A 19,581-nucleotide genomic window follows, 5' to 3' on the forward strand; every position below is an offset into this window, starting at 1 on the left:
CTCACTATCTTGCTTTTGTTGTTTTTGGTTTTTTTCTTTGTCTAGAAGATTTTCACTTTTTTTTTTATCATCTAACAAACTCTTGTTCATCTGTCAAGATCCAACTCAGGTGCTATATACTGCAGGATTCCTTCCATGACCCCCAAGATGGGAAAATTTTGGGAAGGAGGGGAGTGAGGGCAGGTATTTGTTTCCCTGACATCTTCCTTGTATGGCCACCCTGGTCTAGCTGTGACCTACAACTGTCAGTCACCACCCCTCTCAGGGTGATCTTCTTGACACTACTCTTCCCTTCCAGGTTTCTGTAGCCAACTCCTTCCCATATTCTTTTTAACTTAGGGGTGTTAACCGCACCACTGCTGCTACCCTGGGTTCCTGCACAGCCCTGGGAGTCACCTACGTCCTAACCACATCCTTGCAAACACTCCCTTTGTGTTTGTAAATAGACTCTCTTTGAATTATCTTAATTTGGGTGTCCCATCTATTTTCTATCAGGACTCTGTCTGATCACCAGTGTTTTACAAATAGGATCACATTTTCCTTTGTTATCATTCCAAAGCTGCATAATCTTCATTTCTCACTGATCTTTATTGGCCTTGATTTGTAATTCTTTAGCTTAAAGTTGGGAGCAAAACACCTTTCCTATTTGCCAAGACAGTAAAAAAACTATAAAAATCAACTACTTTTATTTCCAGGATGTAGATCTTATATTAAAAGAACCATAAAAAAAAAAACTATTTGCACGTCCATCTCTCCATTAGACTGTGGGTACCGCGAGGGCAGGAACTGGGTCTTCTTCACTATCTATCCCCAAAGCTCAGCCCTGTGCCTGACATACAGTAGACACCCAGTAAACACTCAACTAATAAACAAATCACTAGTAAGTCTTAAAAATTATGTGTACAATAAATGTATGAATGAATGAATGAATGAGGAACGAGTTGATGCCCCAAATCTGAAAGTCTTATTGACTGCAGTTGTTAACAAGCAAGCCACTTATTTCTTTTGCTAACATGCCAGGATACTGGAGTGTTATTGTGGCAGATTTGGGAATTTCCTGAAAGGAGTTGAAAATATCTTTCGTACCCAAAGCACCTTTGGAACACATACTTGGAGAAAGAACAGTAGGAAAACCACGAACCAAGCTCTCACTCCCATCTTCTCCCTAACCTCCCTCATCCCACCCCTTCAGATTTGACAGCTCTGTAGGAAACCAATTTGCTGTTAATTACAAGGGAGTTTTATTTACTCTGTTGGAAGAATTGAAAAGCAGTCATTTTTTATTAATGCCACAGCTGGTTCTTCCATCATGGAAGAAATACGATGTGTCTTCCTATGGCTGAATGCAGACAGCTACGACCTGGTTCCTCATTCCGGTAGGAAGCAGGCCTTTATAATGAGCAGGGGAAAAGAATTGCACCAAACCCTCATTTGTAAAGGGAACAAATCTTAGTTCCCGAAATGGCTTCACCACTGTTACCATAGAAAAAAAGGCTTTTTATTGTTTTGGTTACATCTAGGCTACGATAGCTTTAGAGGCAGAGCCGAAGACAGTCATTATGGTGTAGTGAAAAGAGTGTAGACTTTGGCGTGAGGTCAGCTTGGGTTCAAATCCAAGCTCTACTTCTTATCAGCTCTGGGTAGGGGGCATGTTAGTTTTTCTGAGGCTTCATTTTCTTATTTGTGAATTGGAACTGGTAATAAAACAGCTTCCCAGAGTGGTAGTGAGGGTTAGGGATTCAGTTCCTACACGTGGCATCTAGCACGTGTTGTGACATGGTCTGCCCCTGCCTACCTCTGCAGCTTCATCTCTCACCCGTTAGAGCTGGTATCTCTGTGACAGCCCAAGGAAACTACTAACAGTTCCCCAGAACTTGCCATACGTTCCCATGCCCCTCTGACTTTGTACAAGTTGGCCCCTCTGCCTGAATCATACATCCTCCTCACTTCTTTTGTTCATCCGGCAAATGGCTTTTCTTTAAAGTGACAGTTCCTCTATGAAGACTTCCCCTTGGCTCCTTTCCTATGGAGGAACAGTCACCCCTCTCTGTTTCCCTCACCCTTTGGACATACCCCACTATAGGAGGTGGCCACTCATCACAACAGCCTTGTCTGCTTATGTGTCTATTCCAAGCATCAGTCTGTGAGCTCCTTAAAGAGTAGAAACCATGTACTTGCACTTCTGTGTGCCTAGTGCTGGCACAGTACCAGGCAGAATTGGTGGTCAGTAAATGATTTACTGAATGAATGAATGAAGACTTAGGCAAAGCACCTATTGCCCTGCATGAATGTTGCAGGCACTGTTGGTTGGTTAAGTTAAACTGTTCTTAATCCTTCCCCTTGCAAATTCCCACCATAGAGGAACCCCAGCTCTTAGGGAGTTAGGAGAGCATTGTGACGCAGTTTTGGCCACTGAGACATTGGAAGAAGTCTCTTGAGGGGGTACTTGTGTTTCTCTTCCTTGTCCTCAGACATTATATCTTGGTATATTATATCTTGGATCTTGGTATAAAGTATTCAACTTTAAAGGCTGATTTTACCTCCAGCCTCATCCCTTGATACTATGAGAAAAGTATGGCCTCTGGAGTCAGACAAACAAGGGTTTGAATTTAATCTCTATCACTTTGTTCCTACAACAAGAGATGATGTGGTACAATGGTTAAGAATACAGACCTGGGAGCCAGACTGCCTGGGTTCAAGTGCTGGCTCCACTTTGAAGTTGCCTGACATTGGCCAAACAAGCTAATCTTCCAGTGTCTTAACATCTTCATCTTTAAAATCAGGATAATACCTACCTGATAGGATTAAGTAGGCTAATGAGTATAAAGCACTCAGAATAGAGTCTGACACATAGTTAGGGCTCTATTAGTGTCAGCACTATTTTTATTAATAATACTAGTTGTGTGACCACAGACAATTTTATATGCTCATTGAGATTTGGTTTGTACATCTATAAAATAGGGGTTAGAAATTCCTTCCTTGCAGGACTGTGGTGAGGATGTAAATTCATGTACGCGAAGCACCAAGGACAGTACCTGACATGGGGCCACAGCTGTGCAAAGAAGGAAGAAAGACCGTGACAAACTTTGGGACCTGCTATATCTGAGAATGTCTGGACAAGACTGTGCTTTTACCTTCCCTCCTCGTTTACCCTCCTCCCCTCCTACCACGACAGAGGACAGGCCCCTCTTCCTGGTCAAGGCCAGTCGCTTCCCCTGAGCTCTGGACCCTTCCCTTCCTGTCTCCTTAGGGACCTTGTGGTATTGACTCAGCTCCTATCCCTTCAGCCTTTTCCTCTCTACTTGCTTCTTCCAAAAAGCATTTAAATAGCCTTCTGTCTCTTCCACCTTAGAACAAACAACACCCCTCAAAAACTATCAGCTTTAATCCCAATTTTCTCTGAGTTCCATTCTTTCTCTTTCCATTTTTCACAGCCAAACTCCTTGCAGTTCTTATCTGCACAACCTGTTTCTACTTCCTCACCTCCTACTCATTCTTCCTCACGGTTCAGCCTTTAAAAAGTGGGTTGAATACTTGGAGTCTTGAAGAAGCAAGGTAAAAAGAGTAAGGGTTGCTCATACTGTAAGGGGCCCTAGAGAGAAGGTATAGCTGGAAGGTGATAGAGTCCCCAGCAGAGACACTCTGGTGAACCAAGAATGGAGTTTCCCCAGCTCTTTTTGGCCTTCATCACCTCATGTGCAATCCAGGCTCATGGCATATTGGGCAAAATCAACAGTTCTTTAGCCTCATGACACATATGCATGTAGTCCCCCCCCCCCTAAACTATAAGACTTTTGCCTGGCAGCACCTGACTTCTAAGCCTAGCTCAGCCAGAGCCAATCCCTCTATGCACTTCTAATTGATAGCCTTCCTTGCAGTAAGAAGGGGCCCATGGCTTCAGTGAGGTCCAAGTCATTCAAGAAGAGAAGAAGGTTGAGAAGGTAAAACACATATGCAGACACAAGTTTAAAATTTCTTCCTGTATTTCCCCTTTCTCCTGTTTCACAGTTATCTACAATGATAACAGACCAAGGGAACCTGTGAAATGCCATACCCAGAAGATTATAGGTAGTGTTTGTGAGGCAAACACTACAAATCTCTGCCACATCCAAGAGCTCATTTGATTTTCTTAAATATGTGAGATAATGGCCCTTGCCAACCCCATTTACAAAGAGACCACGGGTCAGAGAGGATCAGGGTCAGCAGAATCTACCATTTCCAGGATCTACCACGTGCCAGGCATTGACCTGGCTGAGCACTTTGAAGACATTGCCTCATTTAATCCTCCCAGTGTTACACACAGGAGTTATTGCCTCTTTTTTTGCAGATAAAGAGCGTAGGATTTCATACCAGAAAAGGCTGGCTCTGCTACTCACTGATTAGATGGGTGACTTTCTTATGTTCTCTGGGCTTCAGTTTACCATCTATAAAATATCAGGGTAGATTGAACAGGCTGCAAGGTGCATTCCAACTGAACTCTCTTTGACCTAGTAATTGCTAAGCATCTCCTCATATCTCCCAACTGTTAGTGTCAGCTCTCTATATGGGAGTAACAGAAAACAAGTTATTTAAGTTTTAGGAGTGGAAATAAAGCGGGTGGAGAAGAACTGAATGGTCTGTAACTTCCACTCTGTTCCCTTTACACTAGGTTGTTCTTAGTAAGCTTTCCAGATTCTTCTAAATTTTACAATGTGGAATATTGGAATCAGATAGAAGACTCAGATCCAGTATCGGTTGTGGCATTTACTGGTATGGGACCTTGATGTTCATCAACGTTTCTGAACCTCAGTTCACTCATCTGTAAAAGTGGGTGCCCACAGAGTTGTTGAGAAGATTAAGCAGGAAAGCGTGTGTGTAACTGTCTGACACACAGTAGGTGCTTAATAAGTAGTAACTATTCTCCGTTTTTTAAAAATTGTGCTTGATCCATTGTGCAATAAAATGATCCATTGAAGACCCCAGGAAATGTTTACAGGTTTCATATTTAGGATTTGCAAGTATTGCAGAGTATCTAGCCCTTCTCACTGAACACCTGCGCTCCCATTCAAATGCATTCATTCCTCTCCTTGTGGGCGTCCAGTCTTCTAATGTACCGCACGCTTGCACAAGCAAGCTCAGTGAAGGTGGGTGGAATTGGGGTGTGTTTTCAGCAACAAGTGAGAGGGAGGAGCTGAGCAGTGGCTCTGAGTAAGTGGCTCGAGAAGTGACAGCAGAGGGGGAGTGATGCTGCAATGATAATATTAGAGTGCACAGAATAATTCACAGCTGCCAGGTCATGCAACTTGCAAACTGCTTGAGAACAGTTAGCTCTTCCATGCTGTTGCTAAGAGATGGGGGAGGTGGGGAGGTACTCACCCCTCTAATGAAAGGGAGGGGGAAACACGAACAGGACGAACTTTAGATTTTTGAAATGATTCCATGGACTCCAATTCTCTGAATGCTAGTGACTTTGAAGACATTTCACACATAAGAGAAGTATGCGTTAAGTCCCTCCTGTGTGCCAGGCATAGCTCTAGGCCCTGGTGAGACAGTTGTGGACAAAGTCCTTGCCCTCATAGAGCTTCTGTTGGATTCAGTCTTTTCATTTGATAGTTGAGAGACTGATTGCGGTCCTGAGATGGGAGTCAACTGCATAAAGTCTTGAGGCTACCTACTGGAAAAACTGATCTTACCATCTGGGTCTCCTAAATCCCAGATCAGGACTTTTTCCATATACATTTTACAAAAGAGATTTATCTGCAGCAAATTTCTAATGTTAGCTGAGAATTTAGCACCTCAATTAGAAATAAAGGTCCTCACTCTGGAGATTACTGGAAACAAGTTCAAAAAATGGTGTTTCTTTAATTTCAAGTGTCCCACTAAGAAATTTTGTATTTATTCAGAGTCCCTGTCTTGCAGTATCACACCTACTTGAATGAGACTGTAGAGTATGAAATGGGGCAAAAAAAAAAAAAAAAAAAAAAAAAACGGGGAAGATTTGGATATCTTATAACTGCTGGAAATGAGCACATGGAAGTCCAGAAATCTGGGTCCAGAGTCAGTTTCTGCCCCTCCTTACCTGTGATTCTCACCTCTCTGGACCTCAGTTTTCCCACCTATAAAATGAGGGATTGGATTAGAATGATCTCAAAATTCTTCTCCAACTCCAAATTCTATAATAAATCACCCCAAAATGACATGCAGTAGAAAAGGTGTGAGGGACCTAAGATGGAACTCCAGAAAGTGGCCATGGTTCATGGATGGAGCCCTGAGTGTCATTACACCTTCCTCTGTGCTCCCACAGTCCTGGGGTGGAATGCTGCTGTGGCACGTGTCCCATTGTGCCTACTGAGCAGTGTCCATATCTCCCAAAATGTTTGTGCTCCTGGAGGGCAAGGACTGTGTCCTACCCACCTCTGCATCTCTCACCAGTACCTAGCAATGTACCTGGCAATGGTAGGCATTTCATATGGGTTTGTAGAGGTGCCCTTAATTGAGAAGAGGCAGGTTTGGAAGTGATGCCCAAAAAAGCTGCTGAAAAGAAACTTAGAACTTAGAAACTTGAACTTAGGTCAAGCTAGTAAGTAACAGGCTGAAGTTCAAACCCAGGATTACCTGACTCCTGAGCCTGTATTGTCCACCTGTATACTATCCTTGCATTCATTCACTCTTTTATTCAAAATGGTAATGTCAATGTCACTTGATGGTAAGTGTGCAAGTTCTGGAGTCAGGCTGCCTAGGTTCAAATCCCTACTCTGCCACTTGATAGCTGTGTAAATTTCAGCAGATATTTAAACATTTGGTTGCTTGTTTTCATTGCTGTTTTTAATCTCAATTTCCTTATCTGTAAGGCAGGGGTAATAGTAGTACTACCCTCCAAGGATTGTTGCAGGAAGATATTTGAGATAATTCATATAAAGCATATAGCATAATAAAATAAGTGCTCACTAAATGCTAAATGTTGTTGCTGCTGATGTTATTGTTGTTGGTAGCAGCAGTGGCAGCAGCAGTAGTAGTAGTACTAGCAGCAGTAGTAGTAGCACTAGCAGCAGCAGCAGTACTAGTAGCATTTGCAGTACACTGGGCTAGGGGCTCAAGCATAAGCAGACATAAACCTTGACTTCGTGGAGTTTACTGCCTGTATTGCTGCAATTCATTAGAGACCAGAGATGGGTCTCTGACTCACAGACTGACCAGTAGAGAGAGATCAGAGCAGTCTAGGTGAGTATAATGCTGTGTATTAACCCAATCAGAGGAAATGAAATGAAAGCAGGAAAGGAGGGAGATATAGCAACATTGCCTGACTATAACATATTAGGTGCCAAGGGGGGAATTTTTTAATGTACTGATAAGATCTTCAGTCTATCTCCATATCTATTCTATGAAGAAAGTCAGGTTTTACAACAAAAATTGGATTTTTACAATATACTGCCAAACTCTCAACCTTATAATAAAGCCATATCAGAGGTGGAAGGGGTCCTTACTGATCAATAAATCCACTGTTTTATGGATGAACAACTGCAGGCCAGAGACTTCTCATGACCATTGAGATATCACAGACCTGGTTGTTGGTGGAATCAGATCTAGATCCATGGCAGTATAGTCTAGAGTAGCAGCACATGAGCTCTTCCTTCAGGCATTTGGTGAGATGCTCCGCCCATTTCAAAACTGAGGAAAAGTAGGCACAGACCATGCATATATAGGAGAGGACTTGAAGCACATGAATCTCAGCTAATTCTTACTTGCTCCTCAAAGCTGGCTCCATTGCCTCCTCCTCTGCAATTTTTTTCCTGGTCGTTCAGGGCAGAGTCAATTGTTCTAATTTCTGTGCTCCTGTTGCTGCAACTTTTTCTCCCTGTGGCATCCACCAATTTCACGGCAGTGTGACCATTCGTGGAGGCTTTTCTTCCCCACCAGACCGTGACAACTTTGATGGCAGGGACTGTGTTTTATTTATCTCTCTGCCCTAGTACCTGGCACTGAGCCATGAGCAGATGTTTATAGAGAAGGAATAAATGAATAATGATTGAATGAGAAAACTATACTTTTTCAGGGACAGTAGGGAAATGGCACAAAAGAACCTCCTATGAAAAACTTAAAGTGATCCCAGAGTTAAGCATCCAGGCTAAGGAGGTTCTTAGTGACTTGCTCAAGGTGACACAGTTAGAAAGCCGCAAAGCTAGGCCTTTTCTCTCTCCTTTTTTTCATTCAACAGTCCGCAAGAATGTCTGGCTGTAAGCTGGGGCGTTGCACACAGGTGGCTTTCAATAAAAGTTTATCAGAACAAAACAAATTCAAAAATAGCTAAATGCATGGACTTTGGAATCTGACAGATGTGGGTTCAAACCTTACTGGGCTACTGACTATTAAGAATGATCTGTGGCAACTCAACCTCCTTGAAGCTCAGTTTCCTTATGTGTAAAGTGGAAGCGATAACACCTCCAACACCTCCCTGGCAGGCTGTTTCTGTGGGGTCATTTGAAGGTTTACGGTTAACCTAAATTAGAGGTAGGATGGGAGTTTCTAACACACCAAATCTCTCATTGTCCTGCTTGATTTGTTGCTTCGGAGTAATGGGTTCTTTTCCTTCTTTATCTCTTTTGAAATGCCATTTTTGGCTTAGATAATAAATAGGCTTCTGTATGTACAGTGTGCATTCTCCACCAGGCTTACTGCTATGCACTGTCCAGCTTACTGAAGTAGACCAGGCCCATTCATTACCCAAATCAGTTTGTGCTGGTTTATGTTTTTGCCTTTCTGCTGCTACAGCCTGACCTAAGGCTGGTTCCTTGTGGCTCTCTAAGACACAGTTGCTGCTGCTAGCACACAGACCTTTCTTGGGACTGGCATGAACTTCAGCTAACAGAGCCTGCACAGAGATGCACGGAAAAGGCTTCCAGTGCGAATTCGCTGTGAGTCATAGACAACCACGGATGCACTGGGTAGAGAGCTGGCAGATGCCATCGGCAGATTCCCCTTGGCAACTCTGGCCTGTTCTGTGGCCTGGAGAAGAGCCCAGAGTTATGGGTCCTGAGAGGCAGCACCTCTACTTTCTGGAAAGGAAGCTGCAGTGCTGTGGGCTTCACCATGTGCACAGTGGCTGCATCCAGACCTGCACGCCCCTCTCATTACCCAGCGGAAGTGAACTTTGAACACTTCACACAGGAAGATGACTCGCTCCTACAACAACATGCAGAAAGCCTTTCCAAGGAAATGATTTGAAGGGTTTAAATATTCTATTTCTTAGTCTGCTTTTCCTGTGTCAAATCCCTCAGCCTGAATGGGAGCCTTTTTCTGTAGATTGATCTGGTTGTAGCATCCCTAGAACACCTTGGTGGAATTTAATTGTCCTTATGCCAGTTGAAATACTTCATCCTCAGCTTCACTCCCTTTCTGCTCCTCCTGTACTGCTGTAAGGAGAACAGGTTTGTCATAGCAATGGGAAAGAACACAATGAGCATGCTGCTTTCACAATTGGAAATGAACAAACATAATAAAACAGTGCCGGCTGACACTTGTCATGGGTCAGGCTTGAATACAAGGCATTGTGGGTCTCTAGCATGCCTGAATGAGCAGGAGGATGAAACTAGGAGAAGGCAGGGTGGAAACCAACTGCCCGACCCTACTCAAGTGAGTTTAGAAGCAGAGCAGCTTAGGAAAACCAACGTAGCAGCCGAGAGGATGGGCTAGTCTGGTTCTCCTTCTCAAAGGAAGATGTCTGGATTGGGAACCCTGCTTGCATCATCTGGAACCAAGTAGGGATCTATCACCTTTTGGGAAGATCTGTCCATCTACATCAGGTGTCCCACTAGCAAGGACAGACTCTGGAACCCAGCCCCCAGGAAAAGAAACTGAGAATAATTGGGCATGGATCCAGGCCACCAACTGAAGGACTGGGCACACAGTAGGCTCTGGGCTCAGGAAAGAGACACTTAGGCAGAAACTAGTCCCATGGGATTGAGGGAAGCAGCATGGTATCATGGGGAGAGCATGACTTTGAACTAGGAGAGATGCAGATTTTAATCCCAGCTTTGGTACCTACTAGCTCTGTGATCGTGGTTAGGTCACCTTACTTCTCAGGGCCCATCTGCAAAATAATTCCTAGAGAGGCAGCATAGTGACCAACATCATAGTCAGATGGACTGGGATTGAAGATGCTGGTTCATCATTTATGAACCATAAGCTACTTAACTTCTGTACTTACCTTCTGTATACCTCTTTCCCCATCCGTAAAAGGAGATGAGTACTTTTCTCATAGTTCTGATGTTAGGATTAGTTGAAAGATTGCAAGCAGAATACCTAGCATAAGGCCCAGATCACAAAAAGCACTCCATAAGTGGTAGCTATATTTGGTCCTGGATGTTGGGTCCTGTCTGGATGGCAATGAAGGCATGGGAAATATGTGTTTGGGGCGTGGTGGCAGTTCAGAGGATGCCCCAGAGTCTCCCATAGCTGTCTAGTCAGCTTGATCTTGGTGTCATGCACTAGGCTGTGTACGATTTGGGCCTGACTCAGCCACCAGATTCTAGGTCTGAGAACATCTTTAAAGCCCCACTGGATGGGCTGAGGAGGTGAATGAGGTGACTTTGAGGTGAACTTTTCTGGATAAGTTTGCCTCGCGGACTGGGGCCTTCCAGCTGGGGCAGGCAGGACTGAGGCTGACAGCTTTACAGTTCAGAGTGTTTTCCTGAGCATGTTCTCATGTGCAGCGCCCTGAACTTGGGTGGGACTGCAAGGCCATGCTCAACCCATGTCACTGCAATGCTGTGGTATCTGCCCCCAGCCCAGTAGCCAGTGAAGACCTGCTCTATGCTCAATACTTGGAGGAAGCTAACAGTGTTGACCCTACTCTTGCCCTTCCATGGGTTGTAATAATAATCCTAGGGATGTAATAATAATAGATGCTATTTACTGAGCACTAACTATGAGTGCTAACTGCTATACACGTGCGATCTTATATTTGCCACAGAAAAACAATGTAAATAGGATTTGTGGTGTCTATTTTGTTGATTAAGAAAGGAAGGTTTAGCAAGGTTGTCCAAGGATACACAGCTAGAGGCAGAGCTGGGATTTAAGTCCCCTTAGGAGCACGCTCTTTATTTCTTATGCCATGTCATTTCCCTTCCTGCACTGGTTTATTATGCAGTTAGCTTAAGCCTAAGTATAAACAACCAATTATTAATTGTGCACAATAGAATTCTGGTATGATTTTCCTGTCCTTCTCCCACTAAACAACTGATGAAACCCTTAGTGGTTAGATGTGACTAATGGATGATTTGAATTTCTACCTCGATAATTACATAAAAACGTTAACGACCAGGGTAGATACAGGATGAGTCGTACTCCTTCCTAAATGACTCTGTATCTAGGACTCATTCCCTTGCTCTTTTTCCCTTTTTTGGGTGGGGGGTAGAGGGGACAGTTGCTCATGCTCTTTGTTGATATTTCTATTGAGTTATGAGAACTTTATATATTAAGGTATTCAGTCCTATTTGTCATATATGTTTGAAATATTTTCCCCCCGTTTGTCAATGGTCTATTGACTGAATATATAGTATTTGGGGGTATCATACAATAGTTTTGTGTTATTTTTAGGAAAGCTTTCCCACTCAAGAGAAAAAGTAAATTATTTATGCATCCAAATCTTATGGATTTTTCCCTTTATTCTCTTCCACTGAATTGTTGGTCTAATATTTCCTAATTTCAAGTTGTTGCAATATTTATAGCTTCATAATTTGAGTTAATATCTGTCCTTTTTCAGCTATTCCCTGGCTTCTTTTATGTGTTTTTTTTTTATGTCTTCAAAAAATTATACAAATGATACTCCTTATTGCAGAAAAAAGAAATAACAGATAAGTACAAAAAGAAAACAAAAAAAATGAATAATAATTCCATCCAAATGTTACTGATATTAATTTTTTCGCACACCACAAATTTTTTCTAACAACAACCAGATCATGCTATACTAGCAAATACCTTAACCTGACATTGGTTTCCCATTGTCTAATCAGTATGCCCATTGCCTTACAGGCTATATTTTATTTAACCATTATATTATTGAGTATGCAAGATATTTCTAATTTTTCATTCAAGCTATTTATGCTTATTTCTTCCTGGGTGTGAATGAATCCTCTGCACATTTCTCTAGCAAGCTGATCAACATCTTGTCTAAGATATTCTTTAAAAGCACCTTGGCACTGGATTTGTGAGGACCACCACATCAGCTTACCAATATCTCCTGCTCAAAGACTCCTTCCCCTTCAAAAGTGCCATTCAAACTTGATCCGGGTGTAAGGGAAAATTTCACTGTGGAAGAAGTCGTCATTGTGGTTAAGAGCATAAGCTTTGGAATTAGACAGAACTGTGTGAATTTGGCCTTAACTCCAAGTCTGTTTCCTCATCTGTGAAATGTGGACACCAATAGCTACTTATAGGGTTCTGGTGGGGATTAAGTGTGGTTATACTTGTAAAATCCTTCATGTTATGCCCAGCACATAAATGTCCAACAAGTAATAACTAAACAAACATGGTGCACCCTCCCACTACTCAGCCACAGCTGCCCTCCCTCACCCTTACATACTCTGCTGCTTGACAGTCTGGGGATGGGGCTGCTGAAGACTGAGCTATGTTTGAGGAAGCCAAGCTTTGCAACATATGGTCTCAGGACTAGGGGCATTTACATCACCTGATGTAGTGAATTGAATTATGTCCCCCAAAACTCATTGAAGGTTGAATTGTGTCCCCCAGGTTTTATGTATTAGAAACTTAGTCCCCGCTGTGACTGTTAAGAGGGTGGGAAATCCTATTATGGTAATTGAAAGGTGGAGTCCTGAAAAGGTTATTGGATTATAGGACCATGCAGTAGTGAATGGATTAAAAATGGTGGTCAGGGGTGTGGTTCTGAGGGCTTTAAAAGGAGAATAGAGTCTGTCACTCTCTCTCTGCTCTCTCTGCTTCCACCATCTTGCAATGTGAGATCCCTGCATCACTGTCATCACCACCAGATGGGCTTTGGACTTCCCAGCCTCAGAAACTGTCATTTTTCTTTATAAATCACCTGGTTCTAGGTATTCTGTTATAGAAACAAAAACGGACTAAGACACCTTAGAATCTCAGAATCTGCAGAATCTCTAGCCCCATCCCAGACCTATTCAATCAGAACCTGCATTTTAAAAAGGTCCCCAGGTGATCTGCATGCACAGTAAAGACTGAGAAGGTACTGGTCTAGGTACTCAGGGAGCTGGTGGTGGTTGTGTGTGGAGGGTGGGAGTCTGGGAACAAATAACATCTGTAGTCCAGAATTCTCTTTAGCAGTTGCATTCTTCTTGTCTCAAACCCATCTCTCAGTGGCAGTGTGCTCTTCACAAAGCTCCCATGGCCTTTACCACCATGGTGTGGTGGGAGAAGTTCCATCTTTAGAGTCATGCAGACTTGGGCTTCAACCCCAGCTATGTTAGATGGAGGGCTTAGTATTGGCTGGGAGGCGTTGGGACAAATCATTGCAACTTTCTGACCCATTTCCTCACCTGTGAAATATGGATAACACACCTTTATTGGAATGTTATTAGAGATAACCAGTGATAAAGAAGTCTAGTACATTCTAGGGGTACAATGAGTAAGTAGTTCAACTCCAAAGATCTGAGTTTGGATCTCAACTCTCCAACTCATTTGGCCAGTCACTCCCTGTAAAGCTACACAACTATGGCAGTTGTCAGATTGAGGCAATAGCTATACTAACTGTAAGGTTAGGCATTTTATAACTAAAGCCAAAACATTTCATTACTTTAGTTATATTAAGTTTACATTTGCATTGTCAGGGTTAGGGCTCAGACCCTTCAAACCCGTTGTACTGACTGAGTCACCAGACCCCTCACTCACATGCAGATCCACAGGCTAGGTAATTGGGAAAGGTCCCAGGAACCATTAGCAGATGACATGAGCTCAGTCCTTGGCAGCAGCAGCAGCAGCAGCTGCTTACAGCAGCCTCCAGCAGAAGTGGTGGTGGCCTCTCAGAGGGTCTTGGGGGACCTGGGAGCAACAGCTTGCAGCAACAGACTCCAGCAGCAGTAGCGGCCTCCCCAGGGGCATCCTGGGAGTGGGGGGCCATGAATCAGAGCCACTCGTGCTTTATACTTAAGTCATAACTCAGGACACCTGGGCACACATGCACAATTACATTAGACAACAACCAAGGAACACCCAGGTGTATGTGCCTGTTTACATCAAATGCTCAGCAAGATTCTGAACATCTGAGAAGCCCTGACCATTTTCCTTCACTTTCCCTACACTCCATTTGCCTGGACTTAAGTTTCATCATCTGCAGAACCGTGTTTAGACCAAATAACCTCTGAAGCCTCTACCTCCTTTAAAACTCTGTATCTCAAAGGCATACTTCAGTACGAATATTCAAATCCAAGTGGTAGCTTATGGTTAGAAAAGAGTCGAGACCCCCATCTGCCTGTCAAATTATCTAAACTGCTTGTAAGGATAGGAAAAAAAAACTCAGTTTCTCCTACTATACTCTAACAAGACAACACATCTGTGACCCCAGATTTGGGGGGGTTCTCCACTAACAACCAATTGTGCATATGATTCTCCAGAAGACACCAGCTGGGTGTCCTCTAATTCAATTCAGTTCTGATAATATCTACCTGGAGATAGTGTCAGATCCCATAGGTTGAAGGCTCAGTCCTATGAGACTGCCCCCCACTTCAGGTGCCAGTCCCAGGCATAGGTTGTGGCCTGCACTTCTGACCAACCTACTATAAATAGGGGTTCCCATGACATCTCCTTGGGTTTGATTAATTTGCGAAAGGGGCTCACAGAACTCACTTTACGTATGTTTACCCATTTGTTATAAAGAATATTACAGAGGATACAGATGAACAGTCAGATAGAAGAGATTCACAGAGCGAGGTATGGGAGAAGGGGCAAGGAGTGTCCATGCCCTCTCTGGGCATGCCACCCTCCAGGAACCTCCACATGTTCAACTATCTGGAAGCCCATCTGAACTCTGTCCTTTTTACTTTTCTGTGGAGGCTTAATTATGTAGGGAAGATTAATTACATCATTGGCCATTGGTGATCAACTCAACCTTCGTTCAGCTCCTCTCTCCTTCCTGCAGGTTGGAGGATATGCCTGAAAGTCTTAACCCTTTAATCAGGCCTTGGTCTTCCTAGTGACCAGCCCCCATTCTGAAGTTATCTAGGGGCCTCAGCCACCAGTCGTCTCATTAGCACGTAAAAGACACTTATACTCTGGAGATTCGGAGGGTTTTAGGAGCTGTCTGTCAGGAATCAGGGAGAAAGACCACATATATATTTCACAATATCATACTGTCAATCAGGAGATGTGAAAAAGAGGGATGGATTTTTTATGTGCCAATGGATGTTTTCGATTTGGTGGAAATGAGAGACTCAGGGAAAGTGTTGACAGTTATTAAACTGAGTTTCTGTATAATAAGGGCATATACGTAGGTGATATATGGTAGGTACTGAGCCCTCCAAAGCTGGATTTTGAACTTCTGGAAGGTTTGGGGCACGTATCTGGTACTGGAAGTTCTCTGGTTTGAATTAGAAAGCTGTCAAAACCATCTGAAAATGCTTGATTGGGAGAAGGGGAAAAAAACATGGCCTTTCACAACAGAGTCTTAATTATTGACATATAATTAATTTGAAGTAATTGAAAGTCGCCTAGACACTTCTGATCAAGATGGTGGAATAGACAGTACCCAGTGTCACCCTCTCCCACTATCAACCAATTTACAACTATGAAAAAGCAACTCTCCCAAGCTGGGGCCACTAGAACTCTGGGGAAGAGGAAGAGAGACCAACAGAGTTCATGAAGTCAGGAGAAGCCACTATGAGAGAAAGAAAGGACTGCTCTGACAGTTTCGAGCCCTTACCACTTCAAGACTGGCCCTGGTGAGCACACAGAGCAAAAGCTGGCAAAAGCTGCAGCTGTGACCTTCACATGAAGTTGCCTGGAGGCTGCAGAGGAGAAGAGGGCTTTGGTGGACCCCAGGCCAGCAAGACCAGTAACAGGGTTCCTGTGGACCCACATAGGACTAAGGGGCCACAGACAACTGAAAAAAGGAGCCACGCAGAGGCTGGTTAGTCATTGTAAGGGACTGGTGCATGGCCTATCCCATGGGAAGTGTTTGGAATGTGGGGGTAGGGGCGATGGGCCCACTGGGGGCACACTGGAGCACAGCAGGGACAGCTGATCTGCCCTCCAATCAGCACAGGTCCACTCAGGGGAGACTGGCCAGGAATAAAGAACTACAAGGGTTGCAGTTTGCTGAAAAGACTCAGGCCAAGACCAGAGTTTCCATACAACCCAAGTGTATCAGACCTCACAAGACCCAGGAGTGCTTACAAGGTCAACAATTAAAACCTGAGCTGCACAAAAAGCCTTCCCCAAGGAATCAGCAGCAAAGCAGCAATTTAGGTCAACCACAGTGCTCAAGTGATGGTCCTCATAGGAAGTTCCCCCATTTTAGAAGTCAGTAAAGGACAACAAATTAGTTCCAGTGCAGAGTTCAAGCGGTGGGAGTAGCAATAATTTAACACAGAACTGAAAGAAAACGCAAAAAACCCACAGATCAAAGAAAAGGTTCTGATATTAACCAGTAAAGGTTTAACATCACCAAAGAACACCTGTAAAACCTAGAAGGATCAGAAGCCCTCCAGGGTCTCAAGCTGGGCTGGGGGACCTTGGGCCTCAGCTACATCCTCCCAACATCTGCATCCAGCCCAGTGACAACCACCAGGCCACCACTGGAGGCGCCCTGGGCTCCTGAGACAGGATGGGGGTGCTGAGGGCCTCAGCCATGTCCCCATTGACATCTGCATCCAACCCAGTGACAACCACCAGGCAGCCATGGGAAGCACCCCGGGCTCCCAAGCTGGGGCAGTGGGGGCGGGGGGTCAAGGGCCTCAGCCACACCCCCTTGACATCTGCATCCAGCCCAGTGACAACCACAGAGCTGCTGCCAGAAGCACCCTGGGTTCCTGAGCTGGGTTGGTGGGGGACAGAGGGCGTCAGCCAGGCCCCCCTGATGTCCACATCCAGCCCAGGTACGACCAAGCTGGAAGCCCCTGGGGTTCTCTGCTGGAATAAGGGGGGGGGCTGTGAGCCTCGACCATGCTCCCTCTTCCTTCTTCCTCTTCCTCCCACCCTACCCCCTTCTCATTTCCCCTCTTCCCCTCCCCACAACTGCTCTGCAACATCTTAGAATGTAAAAAATAATTAGTCTAAGTAATCCTTTCCCCCTAACATTTTAAAAGGAAATATAGGTCTCAGAAAAGTCAGTCTGTACACTCAAACTCAGTCTGTACTCCTGAGAGAGAGAAAGAGCTAATTTAAGCATAATTTATCATCTATTTGTGCATTCCTTCCTTCCTTCCTTCATTCATTCACCTAATCTTAACTGAACACCTACTATGAGTAGACACTGTACTAGATGTTGGGGGATGGAGAGTCAGAGTAGGAATAAAGATAAATAAGACAATTATAGTGTGCTGTAAGGCATATACCTAAATGACGCAAGATAAAAAGTATCATCAGATAGGAAAGGATGAAACGCTTTGAACATTAGGGGACAGGGAGATTATTTCTGGAGACTGGTATACATTAGAAATGGCTGCCTAGCAGATGCAGCATCTAATCAGGGCCTTGAATGACTGGATTTTATCCACTGATCCAATAAATATTTGCTAGGAACCAGTTAACCACAATGCTTTCTGAAAGATGCGTTCAGAGTTGGCTAGTTATGAGGGAGCTATTTGTCAACTGCTACTTTTATATGATTTGCTCTTCTTCCTTTTTTTTTTTTTTTTTTTTACTTTTTCAGTTTGGCAATGTTAAATTTGCAGATCACTTAGGGGATTGTCAAAAGTGGCTTCTGTGAGATATGGATTTCTCTAAGCCAGACAAACCTGCATTCATTCAGCACATATTTGTCAGGTACAGACTATGTGCCAGATGCTCTGGTAGGAGTGGGAAGTACAGTGATGAGCCCGGGCACTGTCTCATGCCATTTACAGCCTGGGTGGAGAGACAGGCAGTATCAATGACTTCACACATACACGTAGAGGTGGAACTCTGTTGAATGCTGCAAAGGGAAGAAGGCCCTTGTCACTGAAGGACTTATAAGGGAGTTAGCCATGTCAGGGGGATAAGGGAGGGCTTTGCTGAGGCTAGACCCTTGATACTCGAGAAGGGTGAATAAGAGTCAATAGGCAAAGAAGAAAGGACCAGTGTTCTAGGTAGAGGGAATAGTATGTGCATGGGCTGCTGTCCAGAGGTGCTGCAAAGAAGAGAGCAGAAAGGAAAGTGATGCAAGGTGCAGCTGGAGACGTAGGTACCTGATAGTACAGGAAGCCCAGTCAAAGGGCTTTGTTTTATCCAAGAATCATGAGAAGCCACTGAAGATTTTAAGCAGAAAAGGTGGATGGTCATATTTATATTTTGAAAAGATCCTCCAATTTTCTGGTTAAACTAATTGAGTTCCTATAGCTTCTGGCTGCAGTAATGGGAATGAACACCAGACAGGAGAGAATAGATGGGGGAGTCCAGCTAGGAAGCTAGTGTCGTAGTTCAGAAGAAAGATGATGTTCTTTTGATTAGGCTGGTGTGGTGATGGAGAGCAGTGGGCACTCTGAGAAATTGTTGTGAGGCCCCCTCCCACAAGAAATGCACTTACATGCCACTCATGCAGAAAAGGGCAGTATATTCACTCCAGCTGGCCAGCGACCGTCTCCCAAGGAGCAACCAAGGAAGAGCAGCCTCGGGCCTTGGTTTTGTGGGGTTTTGATGGGCATAAACTACATCCCGTTGGCACATGGGTTTGTCCTGGTGCACAAAGCAATCTAGGGAGCTAGGTCACAGAGGCCAAGAATGAGCCTTTAGAGCAATCAAGCATACAACTTTTCATTGTGTATAGTTCCTGTGCTCATGTAATAGTTTACTGTGTATGGCTCCTGTTTCTATGCAACGGCTTTTGTTTCTATGAGAAGGTCAATAGTTTCTCATGCAGAAGGGGGGGAGGTAGTCTGCAGGTGAAACGGGGCAAAATGGAGTTACTTAGGTTAAGCAAGCAATTCTTTAGAAGCAGATAGCGTATGTTATGAGGGTGTAGGGAGCTCTATTTCAAAATAAATAGAAACTAAGTCAACAATGTGAAGGGCTGAACATGAACATAAAGGTGGAGGAGAGAAAAGAGTCAGATATGCCTCCTAGGTTCCTCTCTGGCATGCATATTGGGTGGATAGAGTACCATTCGCTGAAATGAATCACCGGTTGGTCTCTTCCCAGGGCTGCCAGCTACAGTTGTGTGTATTGTGCACTACTTCAGGGCATCCGGCTGAGTGATGAAGGCAGAAGCTGATGTCAGTCCATGCTCTGCTTACCAAGCCACACAGACTGATATGGAGCCATGTCTGCCCAGGTTGGAGGAGCACCTTCTTATAATTTTCAAAAAGGAGCTGGATAAAACATTTGGCTAGTTAAAAACAGTTATACCTTTTAACCAGCATTGCAGGCATGTGGTCAGGCCCAGATGGGTCTACAAGTGAGGGGAGGGGAGTGAGGCTGGAGGTG

The sequence above is a fragment of the Cynocephalus volans genome, chromosome 8 (genome assembly GCF_027409185.1).
Source record: "Cynocephalus volans isolate mCynVol1 chromosome 8, mCynVol1.pri, whole genome shotgun sequence".
NCBI lineage: Eukaryota > Metazoa > Chordata > Mammalia > Dermoptera > Cynocephalidae > Cynocephalus > Cynocephalus volans.